This window comes from Oncorhynchus kisutch, linkage group LG19, assembly GCF_002021735.2.
Source record: "Oncorhynchus kisutch isolate 150728-3 linkage group LG19, Okis_V2, whole genome shotgun sequence".
Classification (NCBI taxonomy): Eukaryota; Metazoa; Chordata; class Actinopteri; order Salmoniformes; family Salmonidae; genus Oncorhynchus; species Oncorhynchus kisutch.
In genome coordinates this window covers 66,577,437-66,596,849 of record NC_034192.2, presented here as the reverse complement: position 1 = coordinate 66,596,849, position 19,413 = coordinate 66,577,437, and positions in this window count along the sequence as shown.

Below are 19,413 nucleotides of genomic sequence, written 5' to 3'. Positions count from 1 at the left end.
GTGGGGCTAAAGCTTCAGGGGGTGTGAACAATGCTGAGTGGGTGGGGCTAAAGCTTCAGGGGGGTGTGAACGATGCTGAATGGGTGGGGCTAAAGCTTCAGGGGGTGTGAACAATGCTGAGTGGGTGGGGCTAAAGCTTCAGGGGGTGTGAACGATGCTGAATGGGAGTAGACAAAGAAGAGCTCTTCACCAGATACCAAAACATTCAAAGGTGATTCTCTCAAAAGTGAGTTTTCAAGTTCATCAACTTTCAAAGCAGAATTACTTTCCCATTGTTCTACAGTGTATAATTGTACCATTTGGTAGCTCCGAGTCTCTACTTTTATCCAGTGTAAAAAAACAAAAACACAATCTCACATGTTGCTACATAAGACCGAATCCAGGTCACGAGTCACAAATGACTGTGACTTCATGATGAATCACTGCAAGGTTATTGTGACTGTGAAACATACTTTAGCTGTGCTATATTCATGCAAAAAGGCCAGAGGAGGTGTGGTATAGGGCCAGTATACCACTGCTAAAGGCTGTTCTTACACACGACACAACGCAGAGTGCCTGGATACAGCCCTTAGCCATGGTACATTGGCCACCACAAAACCACAGAGGTGCCTTATTGCTATTATAAACTGGTTACCAACGTAATTAGAGCAGTAAAAAACTAATGTTTTCTCATACCCATGGTTTACGGTCTGATATACCACAGCTATCAGCCAATCAGCATTCCGGGCTCAAACCACCCAATTCATGAATTACATTAAATCAGGCCTGAAATGGCCCACAACTAAAATTTCACATTAATTTCATGAACACACGTATCGTAATAATGCTGTGATTACAAACAAGATGATTGAGTAAACGTCAAGATTGTGTTGGAGTTTTGTTGTTGTTGTATTGTAATCCTCTCACCCACTATAAAAGAGAGAGTATTTCATCTGACCAGCGATATATCCTCTACGGGGTTTTAGATCAGCCCGCTTTATTACTAAACTAGCGAATGGAAGCAGCTGCTAGCGATTAACCTGCAGACCTGCCCCCCGGACCAGCATGCATTGGGAGAGGACTGGGCTCTGCTCCAACTCTCTAACCCCCCCCCCCCCCCCCGCTCCCCTAACTTCCTACCCTCATCATTTTTCCATCACGACCACTGGTGTGGAGGTACGGAGGTTTCTATGGCGTGTGTGTTTGGTGTGTGTGGTGTGTTTGGTGTGTTTGGTGTGTGTGTGGTGTGTGTGGTGTGTGTGTGTGTGTGGTATGTGTGGTGTGTTTGGTGTGTGTGTGGTATGTGTGGTATGTGTGGTGTGTGTGGTGTGTTTGGTGTGTGTGGTGTGTGTGTGTGGTATGTGTGGTGTGTTTGGTGTGTGTGTGGTATGTGTGGTGTGTGTGGTGTGTTTGGTGTGTGTGTGGTATGTGTGGTGTGTTTGGTGTGTGTGTGGTGTGTTTGGTGTGTTTGATGTGTGTGTGGTATGTGTGGTGTGTTTGGTGTGTGTGGTGTGTTTGGTGTGTGTGGTGTGTGTAGTATGTGTGGTGTGTTTGGTGTGTGTGTGGTATGTATGGTGTGTGTGTGGTGTGTGTGGTGTGTTTGGTGTGTGTGTGGTGTGTTTGGTGTGTGTGTGGTATGTGTGGTGTGTGTGGTGTGGTGTGTGTGTGGTGTGGTGTGTGTGTGGTGTGTTTGGTGTGTGTGTGGTGTGTGTGGTGTGTGTGTGGTGTGTGTGTGGTGTGTTTGGTGTGTGTGTGGTATGTGTGGTGTGTGTGGTGTGTTTGCTGTGTGTGTGGTGTGTTTGGTGTGTGGGGCTGGTGTAGATATAGAAGTGGAGTGGGTTGATTCACATTTCACACAAGAGCACTTACGAAACACAAACACACACAAACATCACAGCTGTGGGGTTAAGAGTTGAAAACCTGTTTGTAAACCTCAGCTAAAACCAGCCAGAGACTGCAGGCAATATCTATATATTATAGTAAATATCTACAACCAGACAGACATATTTCTATCTATATATTAAAGTAACTATCCATCTATATATTATAGTAACTATATACAACCAGACAGAGACATATATCTATCTATATATTATAGTAACTATCTATATGTTATAGTATCTATCTATCTATATATTATAGTAACTATCTATCTATATATTATAGTAACTATCTATCTATATGTTATAGTAACTATCTATCTATATATTATAGTAACTATCTATCTATATGTTATAGTAACTATCTATCTATATATTATAGTAACTATCTATCTATATATTATAGTAACTATCTATCTATATGTTATAGTAACTATCTATCTATATATTATAGTAACTATCTATCTATATGTTATAGTAACTATCTATATATTATAGTAACTATCTATATATTATAGTAACTATCTATCTATATATTATAGTAACTATCTATCTATATATTATAGTAACTATCTATCTATATATTATAGTAACTATCTATCTATATATTATAGTAACTATCTATCTATATGTTATAGTAACTATCTATCTATATGTTATAGTAACTATCTATATATTATAGTAACTATCTATCTATATATTATAGTAACTATCTATCTATATATTATAGTAACTATCTATCTATATATTATAGTAACTATCTATCTATATGTTATAGTAACTATCTATCTATATGTTATAGTAACTATCTATATTATAGTAACTATCTATCTATATATTATAGTAACTATCTATCTATATATTATAGTAACTATCTATCTATATGTTATAGTAACTATCTATCTATATGTTATAGTAACTATCTATATATTATAGTAACTATCTATCTATATGTTATAGTAACTATCTATCTATATGTTATAGTAACTATCTATCTATATGTTATAGTAACTATCTATCTATATATTATAGTAACTATCTATCTATATATTATAGTAACTATCTATCTATATGTTATAGTAACTATCTATCTATATATTATAGTAACTATCTATCTATATATTATAGTAACTATCTATCTATATATTATAGTAACTATCTATCTATATATTATAGTAACTATCTATATATTATAGTAACTATCTATATGTTATAGTAACTATCTATATGTTATAGTAACTATCTATATATTATAGTAACTATCTATCTATATGTTATAGTAACTATCTATATATTATAGTAACTATCTATATATTATAGTAACTATCTATATGTTATAGTAACTATCTATATGTTATAGTAACTATCTATATATTATAGTAACTATCTATCTATATGTTATAGTAACTATCTATCTATATGTTATAGTAACTATCTATCTATATATTATAGTAACTATCTATATATTATAGTAACTATCTATCTATATGTTATAGTAACTATCTATATGTTATAGTAACTATCTATATATTATAGTAACTATCTATATATTATAGTAACTATCTATCTATATGTTATAGTAACTATCTATCTATATATTATAGTAACTATCTATATGTTATAGTAACTATCTATATATTATAGTAACTATCTATATATTATAGTAACTATCTATATATTATAGTAACTATCTATATATTATAGTAACTATCTATATGTTATAGTAACTATCTATATATTATAGTAATCTATCTATATGTTATAGTAACTATCTATATATTATAGTAACTATCTATATTATAGTAACTATCTATATATTATAGTAACTATCTATATATTATAGTAACTATCTATATATTATAGTAACTATCTATATATTATAGTAACTATCTATCTATATATTATAGTAACTATCTATCTATATATTATAGTAACTATCTATATATTATAGTAACTATCTATATATTATAGTAACTATCTATATATTATAGTAACTATCTATCTATATGTTATAGTAACTATCTATATATTATAGTAACTATCTATATATTATAGTAACTATCTATATGTTATAGTAACTATCTATATGTTATAGTAACTATCTATATATTATAGTAACTATCTATCTATATATTATAGTAACTATCTATCTATATGTTATAGTAACTATCTATATATTATAGTAACTATCTATATATTATAGTAACTATCTATCTATATGTTATAGTATCTATCTATATATTATAGGAACTATCTATCTATATATTATAGTAACTATCTACTATATATTATAGTAACTAATCTAATATGTTATAGTAACTATCTATCTATATGTTATAGTAACTATCTATAATATATATTATAGTAACTATCTATATATTATAGTAACTATCTATCTATATGTTATAGTAACTATCTATCTATATATTATAGTAACTATCTATATATTATAGTAAGCTATCTATCTATATGTTATAGTAACTATCTATCTATATGTTTATAGTAACTATCTATATATTATAAGTAACTATCTATCTATATGTTATAGTAACTATCTATCTATATGTTATAGTAACTATCTATCTATATGTTATAGTAACTATCTATCTATATATTATAGTAACTATCTATCTATATATTATAGTAACTATCTATCTATATGTTATAGTAACTATCTATCTATATGTATAGTAACTATCTATCTATATGTTATAGTATCTATCTATATATTATAGGAACTATCTATCTATATATTATAGTAACTATCTATCTATATGTTATAGTATCTATCTATATATTATAGGAACTATCTATCTATATATTATAGTAACTATCTATCTATATATTATAGTAACTATCTATCTATATATTATAGTAACTATCTATCTATATATTATAGTAACTATCTATCTATATATTATAGTAACTATCTATATGTTATAGTAACTATCTATCTATATATTATAGTATCTATCTATATATTATAGTAACTATCTATATATTATAGTAACTATCTATATGTTATAGTAACTATCTATATATTATAGTAACTATCTATCTATATATTATAGTAACTATCTATCTATATATTATAGTAACTATCTATATATTATAGTAACTATCTATATATTATAGTAACTATCTATATATTATAGTAACTATCTATATATTATAGTAACTATCTATATGTTATAGTAACTATCTATATGTTATAGTAACTATCTATCTATATATTATAGTAACTATCTATCTATATGTTATAGTAACTATCTATATATTATAGTAACTATCTATCTATATGTTATAGTAACTATCTATCTATATATTATAGTAACTATCTATCTATATGTTATAGTAACTATCTATATGTTATAGTAACTATCTATCTATATGTTATAGTAACTATCTATATGTTATAGTAACTATCTATATATTATAGTAACTATCTATCTATATGTTATAGTAACTATCTATATATTATAGTAACTATCTATCTATATATTATAGTAACTATCTATCTATATATTATAGTAACTATCTATCTATATATTATAGTAACTATCTATATGTTATAGTAACTATCTATCTATATGTTATAGTAACTATCTATCTATATGTTATAGTAACTATCTATATATTATAGTAACTATCTATATATTATAGTAACTATCTATATGTTATAGTAACTATCTATCTATATATTATAGTAACTATCTATCTATATATTATAGTAACTATCTATCTATATATTATAGTAACTATCTATATATTATAGTAACTATCTATATGTTATAGTAACTATCTATCTATATATTATAGTAACTATCTATATATTATAGTAACTATCTATATATTATAGTAACTATCTATCTATATATTATAGTAACTATCTATATATTATAGTAACTATCTATATATTATAGTAACTATCTATATATTATAGTAACTATCTATATGTTATAGTAACTATCTATATATTATAGTAACTATCTATATATTATAGTAACTATCTATATATTATAGTAACTATCTATATATTATAGTAACTATCTATATATTATAGTAACTATCTATCTATATATTATAGTAACTATCTATATATTATAGTAACTATCTATATATTATAGTAACTATCTATATATTATAGTAACTATCTATATTTATAGTAACTATCTATATATTATAGTAACTATCTATATGTTATAGTAACTATCTATATATTATAGTAACTATCTATCTATATATTATAGTAACTATCTATCTATATATTATAGTAACTATCTATCTATATATTATAGTAACTATCTATATATTATAGTAACTATCTATATGTTATAGTAACTATCTATCTATATATTATAGTATCTATCTATATGTTATAGTAACTATCTATATGTTATAGTAACTATCTATCTATATGTTATAGTAACTATCTATATATTATAGTAACTATCTATCTATATATTATAGTAACTATCTATCTATATATTATAGTAACTATCTATCTATATGTTATAGTAACTATCTATCTATATATTATAGTAACTATCTATCTATATATTATAGTAACTATCTATATATTATAGTAACTATCTATATGTTATAGTAACTATCTATATGTTATAGTAACTATCTATCTATATGTTATAGTAACTATCTATATGTTATAGTAACTATCTATCTATATGTTATAGTAACTATCTATCTATATATTATAGTAACTATCTATATATTATAGTAACTATCTATCTATATGTTATAGTAACTATCTATCTATATATTATAGTAACTATCTATATGTTATAGTAACTATCTATATATTATAGTAACTATCTATATATTATAGTAACTATCTATATATTAGTAACTATCTATATATTATAGTAACTATCTATCTATATATTATAGTAACTATCTATCTATATATTATAGTAACTATCTATCTATATGTTATAGTAACTATCTATATGTTATAGTAACTATCTATATATTATAGTAACTATCTATCTATATGTTATAGTAACTATCTATATGTTATAGTAACTATCTATCTATATGTTATAGTAACTATCTATATATTATAGTAACTATCTATCTATATATTATAGTAACTATCTATATATTATAGTATCTATCTATCTATATATTATTGTAACTATCTATCTATATATTATAGTAACTATCTATCTATATATTATAGTAACTATCTATATATTATAGTAACTATCTATATATTATAGTAACTATCTATATATTATAGTATCTATCTATATATTATAGTAACTATCTATCTATATATTATAGTAACTATCTATCTATATATTATAGTAACTATCTATATATTATAGTAACTATCTATCTATATATTATAGTAACTATCTATCTATATATTATAGTAACTATCTATATATTATAGTAACTATCTATATATTATAGTAACTATCTATATATTATAGTATCTATCTATATATTATAGTAACTATCTATCTATATATTATAGTAACTATCTATCTATATATTATAGTAACTATCTATCTATATATTATAGTAACTATCTATATATTAAAGTATCTATCTATATATTATAGTATCTATCTATCTATATATTATAGTAACTATCTATCTATATATTATAGTAACTATCTATCTATATATTATAGTAACTATCTATATATTATAGTATCTATCTATATATTATAGTATCTATCTATCTATATATTATAGTAACTATCTATCTATATATTATAGTAACTATCTATCTATATATTATAGTAACTATCTATCTATATATTATAGTAACTATCTATCTATATATTATAGTAACTATCTATCTATATATTATAGTAACTATCTATATATTATAGTAACTATCTATCTATATATTATAGTATCTATCTATATATTATAGTAACTATCTATATATTATAGTAACTATCTATCTATATATTATAGTATCTATCTATATATTATAGTATCTATCTATATATTATAGTATCTATCTATATATTATAGTATCTATCTATATATTATAGTAACTATCTATATATTATAGTAACTATCTATCTATATATTATAGTATCTATCTATATATTATAGTAACTATCTATCTATATATTATAGTATCTATCTATATATTATAGTAACTATCTATCTATATATTATAGTAACTATCTATCTATATATTATAGTAACTATCTATCTATCCGTTATAGTAACTATCTATCTATATATTATAGTAACTATCTATCTATATATTATAGTAACTATCTATCTATATATTATAGTAACTATCTATCTATATATTATAGTAACTATCTATATATTATAGTAACTATCTATCTATATATTATAGTAACTATCTATATGTTATAGTAACTATCTATATATTATAGTAACTATCTATCTATATATTATAGTAACTATCTATCTATATATTATAGTAACTATCTATATATTATAGTAAATATCTACAACCAGACAGACATATATCTATCTATATATTATAGTAACTATCTATCTATATATTATAGTAACTATCTATCTATATATTATAGTAACTATCTATCTATATGTTATAGTAACTATCTATATATTATAGTAACTATCTATATATTATAGTAACTATCTATATATTATAGTAACTATATACAACCAGACAGAGACATATATCTATCTATATATTATAGTAACTATCTATATATTATAGTAACTATCTACAACCAGACAGAATATCTATCTATATATTATAGTAACTATCTATCTATATATTATAGTAACTATCTATCTATATATTATAGTAACTATCTATCTATATATTATAGTAACTATCTATCTATATATTATAGTAACTATCTATCTATATATTATAGTAACTATCTATCTATATATTATAGTAACTATCTATATGTTATAGTAACTATCTATCTATATATTATAGTAACTATCTATATATTATAGTAACTATCTATATATTATAGTAACTATCTATATATTATAGTAACTATCTATATATTATAGTAACTATCTATATATTATAGTAACTATCTATCTATATGTTATAGTAACTATCTATATGTTATAGTAACTATCTATCTATATATTATAGTAACTATCTATATATTATAGTAACTATCTATCTATATATTATAGTAACTATCTATCTATATATTATAGTAACTATCTATCTATATATTATAGTAACTATCTATATATTATAGTAACTATCTATCTATATATTATAGTAACTATCTATCTATATATTATAGTAACTATCTATCTATATATTATAGTAACTATCTATCTATATATTATAGTAACTATCTATCTATATATTATAGTAACTATCTATATATTATAGTAACTATCTATCTATATATTATAGTAACTATCTATCTATATATTATAGTAACTATCTATATGTTATAGTAACTATCTATATGTTATAGTAACTATCTATATATTATAGTAACTATCTATCTATATATTATAGTAACTATCTATCTATATATTATAGTAACTATCTATCTATATATTATAGTAACTATCTATCTATATATTATAGTAACTATCTATCTATATATTATAGTAACTATCTATCTATATATTATAGTAACTATCTATATATTATAGTAACTATCTATATGTTATAGTAACTATCTATATATTATAGTAACTATCTATCTATATATTATAGTAACTATCTATATATTATAGTAACTATCTATATATTATAGTAACTATCTATATATTATAGTATCTATCTATATGTTATAGTAACTATCTATATGTTATAGTATCTATCTATATATTATAGTAACTATCTATATATTATAGTATCTATCTATATGTTATAGTAACTATCTATATATTATAGTAACTATCTATCTATATGTTATAGTATCTATCTATATATTATAGTAACTATCTATATATTATAGTAACTATCTATATATTATAGTAACTATCTATCTATATATTATAGTAACTATCTATATATTATAGTAACTATCTATATATTATAGTAACTATCTATATATTATAGTAACTATCTATATATTATAGTAACTATCTATATATTATAGTAACTATCTATCTATATATTATAGTATCTATCTATATATTATAGTAACTATCTATATATTATAGTAACTATCTATCTATATATTATAGTAACTATCTATATATTATAGTATCTATCTATCTATATATTATAGTAACTATCTATATATTATAGTATCTATCTATATATTATAGTATCTATCTATATATTATAGTAACTATCTATCTATATATTATAGTATCTATCTATATATTATAGTAACTATCTATATATTATAGTAACTATCTATATATTATAGTATCTATCTATATATTATAGTAACTATCTATATATTATAGTAACTATCTATATATTATAGTAACTATCTATATATTATAGTAACTATCTATATATTATAGTAACTATCTATATATTATAGTAACTATCTATATATTATAGTAACTATCTATATATTATAGTAACTATCTATATATTATAGTAACTATCTATATATTATAGTAACTATCTATATATTATAGTAACTATCTATCTATATATTATAGTAACTATCTATCTATATATTATAGTAACTATCTATATATTATAGTAACTATCTATATATTATAGTAACTATCTATATATTATAGTAACTATCTATATATTATAGTAACTATCTATATATTATAGTAACTATCTATATATTATAGTAACTATCTATATATTATAGTAACTATCTATATATTATAGTAACTATCTATATATTATAGTAACTATCTATCTATATATTATAGTAACTATCTATATATTATAGTAACTATCTATATATTATAGTAACTATCTATCTATATATTATAGTAACTATCTATCTATATGTTATAGTAACTATCTATATATTATAGTAACTATCTATATATTATAGTAACTATCTATATATTATAGTAACTATCTATATATTATAGTAACTATCTATATATTATAGTAACTATCTATATATTATAGTAACTATCTATATATTATAGTAACTATCTATATATTATAGTAACTATCTATATATTATAGTAACTATCTATCTATATATTATAGTAACTATCTATCTATATGTTATAGTAACTATCTATCTATATATTATAGTAACTATCTATATATTATAGTAACTATCTATATATTATAGTAACTATCTATCTATATATTATAGTATCTATCTATATATTATAGTAACTATCTATCTATATATTATAGTAACTATCTATCTATATGTTATAGTATCTATCTATATATTATAGTAACTATCTATATATTATAGTAACTATCTATATATTATAGTAACTATCTATCTATATATTATAGTAACTATCTATATATTATAGTATCTATCTATATATTATAGTAACTATCTATCTATATATTATAGTAACTATCTATATATTATAGTAACTATCTATCTATATATTATAGTAACTATCTATCTATATATTATAGTAACTATCTATATATTATAGTATCTATCTATATATTATAGTAACTATCTATCTATATATTATAGTAACTATCTATATATTATAGTAACTATCTATATATTATAGTAACTATCTATCTATATATTATAGTAACTATCTATATATTATAGTAACTATCTATATATTATAGTAACTATCTATCTATATATTATAGTAACTATCTATATATTATAGTAACTATCTATATATTATAGTAACTATCTATATATTATAGTAACTATCTATCTATATATTATAGTAACTATCTATATATTATAGTAACTATCTATATATTATAGTAACTATCTATCTATATATTATAGTAACTATCTATATATTATAGTAACTATCTATATATTATAGTAACTATCTATCTATATATTATAGTAACTATCTATATATTATAGTAACTATCTATATATTATAGTAACTATCTATATATTATAGTAACTATCTATCTATATATTATAGTAACTATCTATATGTTATAGTATCTATCTATATATTATAGTAACTATCTATATATTATAGTAACTATCTATATATTATAGTAACTATCTATCTATATATTATAGTAACTATCTATATATTATAGTAACTATCTATCTATATATTATTAACTATCTATCTATATATTATAGTAACTATCTATCTATATATTATAGTAACTATCTATCTATATATTATAGTAACTATCTATATATTATAGTAACTATCTATATATTATAGTAACTATCTATATATTATAGTAACTATCTATATATTATAGTAACTATCTATATATTATAGTAACTATCTATCTATATATTATAGTAACTATCTATATATTATAGTAACTATCTATATATTATAGTAACTATCTATATATTATAGTAACTATCTATATATTATAGTAACTATCTATCTATATATTATAGTAACTATCTATCTATATATTATAGTAACTATCTATCTATATATTATAGTAACTATCTATATATTATAGTAACTATCTATATATTATAGTAACTATCTATCTATATATTATAGTAACTATCTATCTATATATTATAGTAACTATCTATCTATATATTATAGTAACTATCTATATATTATAGTAACTATCTATCTATATATTATAGTATCTATCTATCTATATTTATAGTAACTATCTATATATTATAGTAACTATCTATCTATATATTATAGTAACTATCTATCTATATATTATAGTAACTATCTATCTATATATTATAGTAACTATCTATCTATATATTATAGTAACTATCTATATATTATAGTAACTATCTATATATTATAGTATCTATCTATCTATATATTATAGTAACTATCTATCTATATATTATAGTAACTATCTATCTATATATTATAGTAACTATCTATATATTATAGTAACTATCTATCTATATATTATAGTATCTATCTATCTATATATTATAGTAACTATCTATATATTATAGTAACTATCTATCTATATATTATAGTAACTATCTATCTATATATTATAGTAACTATCTATCTATATATTATAGTAACTATCTATCTATATATTATAGTAACTATCTATATATTATAGTAACTATCTATATATTATAGTAACTATCTATATATTATAGTAACTATCTATCTATATATTATAGTAACTATCTATATATTATAGTAACTATCTATCTATATATTATAGTAACTATCTATCTATATATTATAGTAACTATCTATCTATATATTATAGTAACTATCTATATATTATAGTATCTATCTATATATTATAGTATCTATCTATCTATATATTATAGTAACTATCTATCTATATATTATAGTAACTATCTATCTATATATTATAGTAACTATCTATATATTATAGTAACTATCTATATGTTATAGTAACTATCTATATATTATAGTAACTATCTATCTATATATTATAGTATCTATCTATATATTATAGTATCTATCTATCTATATATTATAGTAACTATCTATCTATATATTATAGTAACTATCTATCTATATATTATAGTAACTATCTATATATTATAGTAACTATCTATATATTATAGTAACTATCTATCTATATATTATAGTAACTATCTATCTATATGTTATAGTAACTATCTATATATTATAGTAACTATCTATATATTATAGTAACTATCTATCTATATATTATAGTAACTATCTATCTATATATTATAGTAACTATCTATCTATATATTATAGTAACTATCTATCTATATATTATAGTAACTATCTATCTATATGTTATAGTAACTATCTATATATTATAGTAACTATCTATAATATATAGAGACATATATCTATCTATATATTATAGTAACTATCTATCTATATATTATAGTAACTATCTATATATTATAGTAACTATCTATATATTATAGTAACTATCTATAACCAGACATAGACATATATCTATCTATATATTATAGTAACTATCTATCTATATATTATAGTATCTATCTATATATTATAGTAACTATCTATATGTTATAGTAACTATCTATATATTATAGTAACTATCTATATATTATAGTAACTATCTATATATTATAGTAACTATCTATAACTATACAGAGACATATATCTATCTATATATTATAGTAACTATCTATCTATATATTATAGTAACTATCTATATATTATAGTAACTATCTATCTATATATTATAGTAACTATCTATATATTATAGTAACTATCTATCTATATATTATAGTAACTATCTATATATTATAGTAACTATCTATCTATATATTATAGTAACTATCTATCTATATATTATAGTAACTATCTATCTATATATTATAGTAACTATCTATCTATATATTATAGTAACTATCTATATATTATAGTAACTATCTATATATTATAGTAACTATCTATCTATATATTATAGTAACTATCTATATATTATAGTAACTATCTATATATTATAGTAACTATCTATCTATATATTATAGTAACTATCTATATATTATAGTAACTATCTATCTATATATTATAGTAACTATCTATATATTATAGTAACTATCTATCTATATATTATAGTAACTATCTATATATTATAGTAACTATCTATATATTATAGTAACTATCTATCTATATATTATAGTAACTATCTATCTATATATTATAGTAACTATCTATATATTATAGTAACTATCTATATATTATAGTAACTATCTATCTATATATTATAGTAACTATCTATATATTATAGTAACTATCTATATATTATAGTAACTATCTATCTATATATTATAGTAACTATCTATATATTATAGTAACTATCTATCTATATATTATAGTAACTATCTATATATTATAGTAACTATCTATATATTATAGTAACTATCTATATATTATAGTAACTATCTATATATTATAGTAACTATCTATCTATATATTATAGTAACTATCTATATATTATAGTAACTATCTATCTATATATTATAGTAACTATCTATCTATATATTATAGTAACTATCTATATATTATAGTAACTATCTATATATTATAGTAACTATCTATATATTATAGTAACTATCTATATATTATAGTAACTATCTATCTATATATTATAGTAACTATCTATCTATATATTATAGTAACTATCTATATATTATAGTAACTATCTATCTATATATTATAGTAACTATCTATATATTATAGTAACTATCTATATATTATAGTAACTATCTATATATTATAGTAACTATCTATCTATATATTATAGTAACTATCTATCTATATATTATAGTAACTATCTATCTATATATTATAGTAACTATCTATCTATATATTATAGTAACTATCTATATATTATAGTAACTATCTATCTATATATTATAGTAACTATCTATCTATATATTATAGTAACTATCTATCTATATATTATAGTAACTATCTATCTATATATTATAGTAACTATCTATATATTATAGTAACTATCTATCTATATATTATAGTAACTATCTATCTATATATTATAGTAACTATCTATATATTATAGTAACTATCTATCTATATATTATAGTAACTATCTATCTATATATTATAGTAACTATCTATCTATATGTTATAGTAACTATCTATATATTATAGTAACTATCTATCTATATATTATAGTAACTATCTATATATTATAGTAACTATCTATATATTATAGTAACTATCTATCTATATATTATAGTAACTATCTATCTATATATTATAGTAACTATCTATCTATATATTATAGTAACTATCTATCTATATATTATAGTAACTATCTATCTATATATTATAGTAACTATCTATATATTATAGTAACTATCTATCTATATATTATAGTAACTATCTATATATTATAGTAACTATCTATATATTATAGTAACTATCTATCTATATATTATAGTAACTATCTATATATTATAGTAACTATCTATATGTTATAGTAACTATCTATCTATATATTATAGTAACTATCTATATATTATAGTAACTATCTATATATTATAGTAACTATCTATATATTATAGTAACTATCTATCTATATATTATAGTAACTATCTATATATTATAGTAACTATCTATATATTATAGTAACTATCTATCTATATATTATAGTAACTATCTATATATTATAGTAACTATCTATCTATATGTTATAGTAACTATCTATCTATATGTTATAGTAACTATCTATATATTATAGTAACTATCTATCTATATATTATAGTAACTATCTATCTATATGTTATAGTAACTATCTATCTATATTTATAGTAACTATCTATCTATATGTTATAGTAACTATCTATATATTATAGTAACTATCTATCTATATATTATAGTAACTATCTATCTATATATTATAGTAACTATCTATATATTATAGTAACTATCTATATATTATAGTAACTATCTATCTATATATTATAGTAACTATCTATCTATATATTATAGTAACTATCTATATATTATAGTAACTATCTATCTATATATTATAGTAACTATCTATCTATATGTTATAGTAACTATCTATCTATATGTTATAGTAACTATCTATCTATATATTATAACTAACTATCTATATATTATAGTAACTATCTATCTATATATTATAGTAACTATCTATCTATATATTATAGTAACTATCTATATATTATAGTAACTATCTATATATTATAGTAACTATCTATCTATATATTATAGTAACTATCTATCTATATATTATAGTAACTATCTATATATTATAGTAACTATCTATATATTATAGTAACTATCTATCTATATATTATAGTAACTATCTATATATTATAGTAACTATCTATATATTATAGTAACTATCTATATATTATAGTAACTATATACACTAGACATAGACATATATCTATCTATATATTATAGTAACTATCTATATATTATAGTAACTATCTACAATATACAGAGACATATATCTATCTATATATTATAGTAACTATCTATCTATATATTATAGTAACTATCTATCTATATATTATAGTAACTATCTATCTATATATTATAGTAACTATCTATATATTATAGTAACTATCTATATATATATTATAGTAACTATCTATATATTATAGTAACTATCTATATATTATAGTAACTATCTATATATTATAGTAACTATCTATCTATATATTATAGTAACTATCTATCTATATATTATAGTAACTATCTATCTATATATTATAGTAACTATCTATATATTATAGTAACTATCTATATATTATAGTAACTATCTATCTATATATTATAGTAACTATCTATATATTATAGTAACTATCTATATATATATTATAGTAACTATCTATATATATATATAGTAACTATCTATATATTATAGTAACTATCTATCTATATATTATAGTAACTATCTATATATTATAGTAACTATCTATCTATATATTATAGTAACTATCTATATATTATAGTAACTATCTATATATATATATAGTAACTATCTATATATATATTATAGTAACTATCTATATATTATAGTAACTATCTATATATTATAGTAACTATCTATATATTATAGTAACTATCTATATATTATAGTAACTATCTATCTATATATTATAGTAACTATCTATCTATATATTATAGTAACTATCTATATGTTATAGTAACTATCTATCTATATATTATAGTAACTATCTATATGTTATAGTAACTATCTATCTATATATTATAGTAACTATCTATCTATATATATAGTAACTATCTATCTATATATTATAGTAACTATCTATATATTATAGTAACTATCTATATATTATAGTAACTATCTATCTATATATTATAGTAACTATCTATATATTATAGTAACTATCTATATATTATAGTAACTATCTATCTATATATTATAGTAACTATCTATCTATATATTATAGTAACTATCTATATGTTATAGTAACTATCTATATATTATAGTAACTATCTATCTATATATTATAGTAACTATCTATATATTATAGTAACTATCTATATATTATAGTAACTATCTATCTATATATTATAGTAACTATCTACAACCAGACAGAGACTATATCTATCTATATATTATAGTAACTATCTATCTATATATTATAGTAACTATCTATCTATATATTATAGTAACTATCTATCTATATATTATAGTAACTATCTATCTATATATTATAGTAACTATCTATATATTATAGTAACTATCTATATATATATTATAGTAACTATCTATATATATATTATAGTAACTATCTATCTATATATTATAGTAACTATCTATCTATATATTATAGTAACTATCTATATGTTATAGTAACTATCTATATATTATAGTAACTATCTATATATTATAGTAACTATCTATATATTATAGTATCTATCTATCTATATGTTATAGTAACTATCTATATATTATAGTAACTATCTATCTATATATTATAGTAACTATCTATATGTTATAGTAACTATCTATATATTATAGTAACTATCTATCTATATATTATAGTAACTATCTATAACCATAGAGACATAATCTATCTATATATTATAGTAACTATCTATCTATATATTATAGTAACTATCTATCTATATATTATAGTAACTATCTATCTATATATTATAGTAACTATCTATCTATATATTATAGTAACTATCTATATATTATAGTAACTATCTATATATATATTATAGTAACTATCTATATATATATTATAGTAACTATCTATCTATATATTATAGTAACTATCTATCTATATATTATAGTAACTATCTATATGTTATAGTAACTATCTATATATTATAGTAACTATCTATATATTATAGTAACTATCTATATATTATAGTATCTATCTATCTATATGTTATAGTAACTATCTATATATTATAGTAACTATCTATCTATATATTATAGTAACTATCTATATATTATAGTAACTATCTATCTATATATTATAGTAACTATCTATATACTATAGTATCTATCTATATATTATAGTAACTATCTATATATTATAGTATCTATCTATCTATATGTTATAGTAACTATCTATATATTATAGTAACTATCTATCTATATGTTATAGTAACTATCTATATATTATAGTAACTATCTATATATTATAGTAACTATCTATATATTATAGTAACTATCTATATATTATAGTATCTATCTATATATTATAGTAACTATCTATATATTATAGTAACTATCTATCTATATATTATAGTAACTATCTATCTATATATTATAGTAACTATCTATATATTAGTAACTATCTATCTATATATTATAGTAACTATCTATCTATATATTATAGTAACTATCTATCTATATATTATAGTAACTATCTATCTATATATTATAGTAACTATCTATATATTATAGTAACTATCTATCTATATATTATAGTAACTATCTATCTATATATTATAGTAACTATCTATCTATATATTATAGTAACTATCTATCTATATATTATAGTAACTATCTATATATTATAGTAAC